Source organism: Ovis canadensis, chromosome 3 (genome assembly GCF_042477335.2).
Source record: "Ovis canadensis isolate MfBH-ARS-UI-01 breed Bighorn chromosome 3, ARS-UI_OviCan_v2, whole genome shotgun sequence".
Taxonomy (NCBI): domain Eukaryota; kingdom Metazoa; phylum Chordata; class Mammalia; order Artiodactyla; family Bovidae; genus Ovis; species Ovis canadensis.
Window position 1 is genome coordinate 231,549,813 of NC_091247.1, and position 7,668 is coordinate 231,557,480.

Here is a 7,668-nt window from a genome sequence, read left to right on the forward strand (position 1 = left end):
GAAGCAGGGCTTCGCCCCAGAGGCACGGCGACGCCTCCCCCAAGCCGGGCCAGGCCGGCTGCACTGTGCTCCGAGGCTGGATGAGCAGGCGGGGGAAGGGGTGGCCGTGAGGAAGAGGCGGCTGGCGCTTGGCTGAGGGGCCAGGAGGGCAACAAGCTCCTGGAGACCGTGGCCGCGCAGAAGTGCCGAGCAGGAGCCGGCTCCGTGGAAGACAGCAGTGCCCTCTCAGGTGGGCTGAGGGCTCACAGGCCTCCAGACGGCGAGCGTGGGGAGGCCCTTCCAGCCCCACTCGTGACTGCAGCAGCAACACGCGCAGCCGGTGCTTTCCTTGCCATTCTGCATGTGTCTTCGGGTCACTAAATTCACCGTGCAGTGTGTGGGACGCAGCTTTGATCAGGGACCGCTGAGCCCAGGGGTGGGTGTCCGGCTGCAGCCTGGAGGTGGTGTGCGTGCAGGAAAGGACCAGCTGTGGGTGGCCCCACCTGCGGTGAGCACACGGTTCTGGTGAGAGGTACCATGGCTGCCTCGTATCAGTGGGACGCAGTGTGGGTGCAGAGGCAGCGTGAATCAGGAAGACGGATTCATCAGGGGCCAGGGCACCAAGGAGGAGGTGTGGGAGCACCTCCGCTGCAGGAAGGGCCTGCCTCTCCAGGAGTCAGCGTGGGGCTGGCACAGCTCCTCCCTGCCCACCTCTCCTTTTGGAAGCCAAGATGGAGAGAAAATCGGTGCTTGCCCAGCAGCCCTAGGGCCCACGTTCTGGCCACACTTAGACTCTGCATTTGAAGCTGGAGGTCAGCCTGGGGTCCAGGCACTGGGCGTCCTCACCAGGCCAGGCTGCAGCAGGGTTTCGCCCTTGATCAATCTTAGTGAGTTTATTCTTGGTAAAGGGACATTCAGGAGAATGATGGGCTCCTTGCACTTGTATGTTCATTCACTTACGGGTTTTTTTGGATCCTGGAAAGATTGTGTTAGGTCAGGTGACTAAACAGTTAAAGAATAAATTAAATTTGTAATGCAGTTAAGTATGTTAGGCATTTAAAATTTATAAATGGAACCCTTCATAGTGACTGCTAAAACCTGCTCGATTTAAATAGAAGAGAGAAAGTGAAAGTACATGGCCCGGGACACTGTCATTCAGAAGACAACACAGTTTACCCTGAACAGCTCAGATCTGAACGGGACCACTTACATGTGGACTTTAGTTCACTAAATATATATTACAGCACTACGCAACCCTTCACAGGTTGAATCTGTGGATGCGGAACCTCAGACATGGAGGGCAAACTCTAGGTTAGACTCGCATTTTTGACTGGTTAGAGTCAGTGTCTTTAACCTCGGCATTGCTGAAGGGCCAACTGTACAACCAGACTGATCTACAGATTCCAGGCAATCTTTATGAAAATTCCAATGGCATTGATTTTCAGAAATAAAAAACCATCTAAAATCTCAAGGGATTCCAAATAGCCAAAAAATCTTGAAAAAGAAGAATAAAGCTGGAGGACTCATCCTTTCCAATTTCAAGTGAAAAGTGAAAGTGAAGTCCCTCAGTCGTGCCCGACTCTTTGCAACCCCATGGACAGTAGCCTGCACCAGGCTCCTCCGTCCATGGGATTTTCAAGGCAAGAGTACTGGAGTGGGTTGCCATTTCCTTCTCCAGGGAATCTCCCCAACCCAGGGATCAAACCCAGGTCTCTCACACTGTAGACAGATGCTTCACCGTCTGAGCTGCCAGGGAGTCCCAATTTCAAAACTCGCTATAAAGCTGTGATGATCCAGTCAGTGTGACGCATGCCCCCAAGGTTAGGCCTCGCCGCTTCCACGGCACGGGGCGTGCGTTCAGTCCCTGGTTGGGGAACTGAGATCCGGCATGTCATTCAGCATGACCGAAAAAAGGGGCCAAGGACTTGGATAGACGCTTCTCCAAAGAGGACATCCAAATTCAATAAGCGCGTGAAAATACGCTCGACGTCATCAGCCACACACAAGGCGGGGTGACTTCACTCTCACTTTCATCAGCCATTAGTAGCAGTAGAAGTGTTAGCTGCTCAGTCGTGTGTGACTCTCTGTGACCGCACGGACTATAACCCCCCAGGCTCCTCTGTCCATGGGATTCTCTAGGCAAGAGTACTGCAGTGGGTAGCCATTCCCTTCTCCAAGGGATCTTCCAAACCGAGGGACTGAACCCTGGTCTTCTGCATTGCAGAAAGATTCTTTACCATCTGAACCAGCAGGGGAGCCCAATTAGGCAAAAGCAAAAATCCTCTGGAGAAAGAAATGGCAACCCACTCCAGTATTCTTGCCTGGAAAATCCCATGGATGGAGGAGCCTGGCAGGCTACAGTCCACGGGGTCGCAGAAGGTTGGACATGACTGAGCGACTTCACTTTTCTTATGCAAATTAAACTCACAGTTGAGATAGCGTTTGTATTTCTTACCCACCAGGACGGCTTCTATTGGTGCAGGGAGAATACTAAGCATCAGTGACAACGTGAGGAAACCGGGGCTCTGCTACATCGCTGGAGGGGAGGTGCAGCTTCTGGGATAAAGGCCTGGTGCTGCCTCAACATGTGAATCCCCACGTGTTTCTGCAACTCCATTTCCGGGGATACACCCTAAGAGCTGAACGCAGGGGCTCGCCAGGCGCTTGTGCACATGTTCACAGCATTACTCACAACCGCCGAAATGTGAGGACGACACAAGGGTCTACTGATGGGTTGGTGGATAAACCAGAACGTGGCAGAAACACACAATGCCATGTTATTCGGCCACAAAAAAGAAGGTCATTCTGCCACAGGCTACTATATGGATATATCTTGAAAATACTATGCTAAGTCAAAGAAGCCCGACATGCAAGGGCACAAATTGTATGCTTCTATTTATGTGATGTTTCAGAATAGCTAACTCCATGAAGACAAAATATGGTCCACTGGAGAAGGAAATGGAAAACCTTCAGCCTTCTTGCCTTGAGAACCCAATGAACAGTATGAAAAGGCAAAAAGATATGACATTGAAAGATGAACTCCCCAGGTCGGTAGGTGCCCAATATGCTTCTGGAGAAGAGTGGAGAAATAACTCCAGAAAGAATGAAAGGCTGAGCCAGAGCAAAAACAATGCCCAGTGTGGGTGTGACTGGTGATGGAGGTGAAGACTGATGCTGTACAGAGCAGTGCTGCACAGGAACCTGGAATGTCAGGTCCCTAAATCAAAGCAAGTCAGAAGTGGTCAAACAGGAGATGGCAAGGGTGGACACTGACATTTTAGGAATCAGTGAACTAAAATAGACCAGAAGGGAACATTTAATTCAGATGACCATTATATTTACTACTGTGGGAAAGAATCCCTTAGAAGAATTGAATAGCCCTCATAGTCAACAACAAAAGAGTCTGAAATGTAGTACTTGGGTGCAATCTCAAAAACGACAGAATGACCTCTGTTCATTTCCAAGGCAAACCGTTCAGTATCACAGTAATCCAAGTCTATGCCCCAGCCAGTAATGCTGAAGAAGCTGAAGTTGAATGGTTCTATGAAGTCCTCCAAGACCTTCTAGGACTAACATCAAACAAGATGTCTGTTTCATCATACGGGACTGGAATGCAAAAATAGGAAGTCAAGAGATACAGGGAGTAACAGGCAAGTTTGGCCTTCAAGTACAGAACGAAGCAGGGCAAGGCTGATAGAGTTCTGCCAAGAGAATGCAGTGGTCAGAGCACACACCCTCCTCCAACAGCACAAGAGAAGAGCCTACACTTGGACATCACCAGACGGTCAACAGATGGTCAATAGATACTGACCAACAGGTGGTCAATATCAAAATCAGATTGATTATATTCTTTGCAGCCAAAGATGGAGAAGTTCTATACAGTCAGCAAAGACAAGACCGGAAGCTGACTGTGGCTCAGATCATGAACTCCTTATTGCCAAATTCAGACTTAAATTGAAGAAAGTAAGGAAAACCACTAGGCCATGCAGGTATGACCTAAATAAAATCCCTTACAATTACACAGTGGAAGTGACAAATAGGTTCAAGGGATTAGATCTGATACAGTGCCTGAAGAACTATGGATGCAGGTTTGTAACATTGTACAGGAGGCAGTGAGCAAAACCATCCAGAAGAGAAAGAAATGCAAAAAGGCAAAATGATTCTCTGAGGAGGCCTTACAAGTAGCTGAGAAGAGATGTGAAAGGCAAAGGAGAAAAGGAAAGCTATACCCATCTGAATGCAGAGTTCCAAAGAGTACCAAGGAGAAATAAGAAAGTTTTCCTAAATGATCAAAGCAAAGAAATAGAGGAAAACAATAGAATGGGAAAGACTAGAGATCTCTTCAAGAAAATTAGAGATACCAAGGGAACATTTCATGCAAAGATGGGCTCAATAAAGGACAGAAATGATATGGACCTAACAGAAGCAGAAGATATTAAGAAGAGATGGCAAGGATACATAGAACTGTACAAAAAAGATCTTCACAACCCAGATAATCACAATGGTGTGATCGCTCACCTAGAGCCAGACACCCTGGAACGTGAAGTCAAGTAGGCCTTAGAAAGCATCACTATGAACAAAGCTAGTGGAGGTGATGGAATTTCAGCTGAGCTCTTTCAAATCCTGAAAGATGATGCTGTGAAAGTGCTGCACTCAATATGCCAGCAAATTTGGAAAACTCAGCAGTGGCCACAGGACTGGAAAAGGTCAGTTTTCATTCCAATTCCAAAGAAAGGCAATGCCGAAGAATGTTCAAACTACTGCACAATTGCACTCATCTCACATACTAGCAAAGTAATGCTCAAAATTCTCCAAGCTAGACTTCCAACAGTACATGAACTGGGATCTTCCAGATGTTCAAGGTGGATTTAAACAAGGTAGAGGAATCAGAGATCAAATTGCCAACATATGTTGGATCATAGAAAAAGCAAAAGAGTTCCAGAAAAACATCTACTTCTGCTTTATTGATGACACAAAAGCATTTGACTGTGTGGATCACAACAAACTGGAAAATTCCTAAAGAGATGGGAATACCAGACCACCTTACCAGCCTCCTGATAAATCAGTATGCAGGTCAAGAAGCAACAGTTAGAACTGGACATGGAACAACAGACTGGTTCCAAATTGGGAAAGGAGTACAGCAAGTCTGTATATTGTCACCCTGCTTATTTAACAAATGCAGATTACATCATGGGAAAAGTTGGGCTGGAGGAACCACAAGCTGGCATCAAGATTGCAGGGAGAAATATCAGTAACCTCAGATAAGCAGATGACACCACCCTTATGGCAGAAAGTGAAGAGGAACTAAAGAGCATCTTGATGAAAGGGAAAGAGGAGAGAGAAAAAGCTGGCTTAAAACTCATTGTTCAAAAAACTAAGATCATGGCATCCATTCCCATCACTTCATGGCACATAGATGGGGAAACAATGGAAACAGTGAGAGACTTTATTATCCTGGGCTCTGAAATCACTGCAGATGGTGACTGCAGCCATGAAATTAAAAGACACTTGCTCCTTGGAAGAAAAGCTGATAAACCTAGACAGTATATTATAAAGCAGAGATGTTACTTTGCTGCCAAAGGTCGTTATAGTCAAAGCTATGATTTTTCCAGTAGTCATGTATGGATGTGGGAGTTAGACCACAAAGAAAACAGCACTAAAGAATTGATGCTTTTCAACTGGGATGTTGAAGACTCTTGAGAGTCCAAGGGAGTCTGCAAGGAGATCAAACCAATCAATCCTAAGGGAAATCAGTCCTGAATATTCATTGGAAGGATGGATGCTGACGCTGAAGCTCCAATACTTTGGCCACCTGATGTGAAGAACTGACTTCATTAGAAAAGACCGTGATGCTGGAAAAGATAGAAGACAGGAGGAGAAAGGGTTGAAAGAGGATGAGATGGTTGGATGGCATCACCGGCTTGATGGATGAGTTTGAGCAGGCTCCAGGAGTTGGTGATGGACAGGGAAGCCTGGTGTGCTGCACTCTATGAGGTCACAAACAGTTGGATACAACTGAGCAACTGAACTGATGAAGGAAAAGGGCTTCCCATGTGGCTCAGACAAGAAATAATCTGCTTGAAATGCAGGAGATCCGAGTTCAATCCCTTGGTTGGGAAGATCCCGTCGAGAAGGGCATGGCAACCCACTCCAGTATTCTTGCTTGGAGAATCCCAGGGACAGAGGAGCCTGGTGGGCTACAGTATGGGGGGTCTCAAAGAGTTGGACACAACTGAGCGACTAACACTCTCACTCATGAAGACAAAAAGTAGATTAGTGTTTTTTTAGGTCATGGGAAGGAGAGGACGGAAGATACCATCCTAGGAGAATGGGGTTTCTTCTTGAGACGATAAAAGATTGACTATGGCGATGGATGTGCAAGCCTGTGAACCTACTGAGAGCCACCGAATCCTTTAAGCAGGTGAACTCTATGGCCTGTGAATTGTATCTCAAAGCTGTCACGGAACATGAAACCACCCCCGCAAACGAGATTCATACACTGAGCTTAGAAGCCTAAGAAAAGCAATACGTCTTTAAGTTGTAATATATGACAGTCTCCCCTCCATCCAAGGGGGATTGCTTCCAGGAGCCACTACAGGCATCAAGCTCCCTGACATAAGATGGAGCAATATTTTCATAAACCTACACTCACCCTCCCACATACTCTAACTCATCTCTAGATTACTTATACTTAATACCAGGAAGACGCTACGTAGACAGTTGCCGATTATGCAGCAAATTCAAGCTTTCCCTTTCGGAACTTTCTGCTTTTTTTTTATTTTTTATTTTCAATCTGAGCGAGGTTGAGTCCGCAGACATGGAAGCTGAGGATATAGAGGGCTGAACACTCTGAAGCCAAGCTCACATATAGATCACTTCGTCATGTCTGACAGCACCCAAAGGCTCAGGTTACAGGACCCCTTAAGCCCATGTGACTGTGGACACAGGCTGAGCATGGGGCACCGTCTACTTGGGTCAGTTGGAGGGGGACCCAGTGACTTGCAGGGAGAGGCTGGGCAATCGGGGGGCTGTTCAGAGGTCTGGGAGGTGACAGCGTGAGGGGCAGAGGCTGAGGACGGAGCCGGCAGCCTCCTACTCATGAGCCACGTCCAGACACCCGGGCAGCAGCACCTTCAACGCCTGCTCCTGGGAGTGGTCAGAGGCACTAACCGCCGACCCTGCCCCTGGCCCAGGGCCTCTGCTCCTCCCTCCTCTCCCCACCCACACCCCATCTCTCTCAGCTAGAGGCTGGACAAGTTCCCTGACAGGGCGTCCACACTGGCCCTGCCCACCTCCTGTCTCTTCTCCGATGCAGCCCAAGTGAGATGCAGCGTGAGGACCCTGCACTGCCCCCGAGATGAGGAAGTGGGGGCAGGAGCGGGGGGGGGCCAGTGTTCTGGCCAACTCCCCAACCTTCACATGGCCCCAGGCCCCACGCTGCAGCTCTGATCTCATAGCCTTGACATGCGGAGTTGACAGGTCGGCCAGGCCATGCTGGACTGCGGCTCAGGCAGCACCAGGCCGGGCCGTTGTGTCCATTTCACAGATGGGAACGTTGAGGACTAGACTGAGAAGGCACCCAGGAAGCCTGGTCAGCGATCAGCCGGACTGTATGTGGGCTGTGTCCACTGTCAGAGGCAGAGAGGCCGACCGCCCTCAGGCTTCCCCATGGGAAGGAAGCGGCAGGAA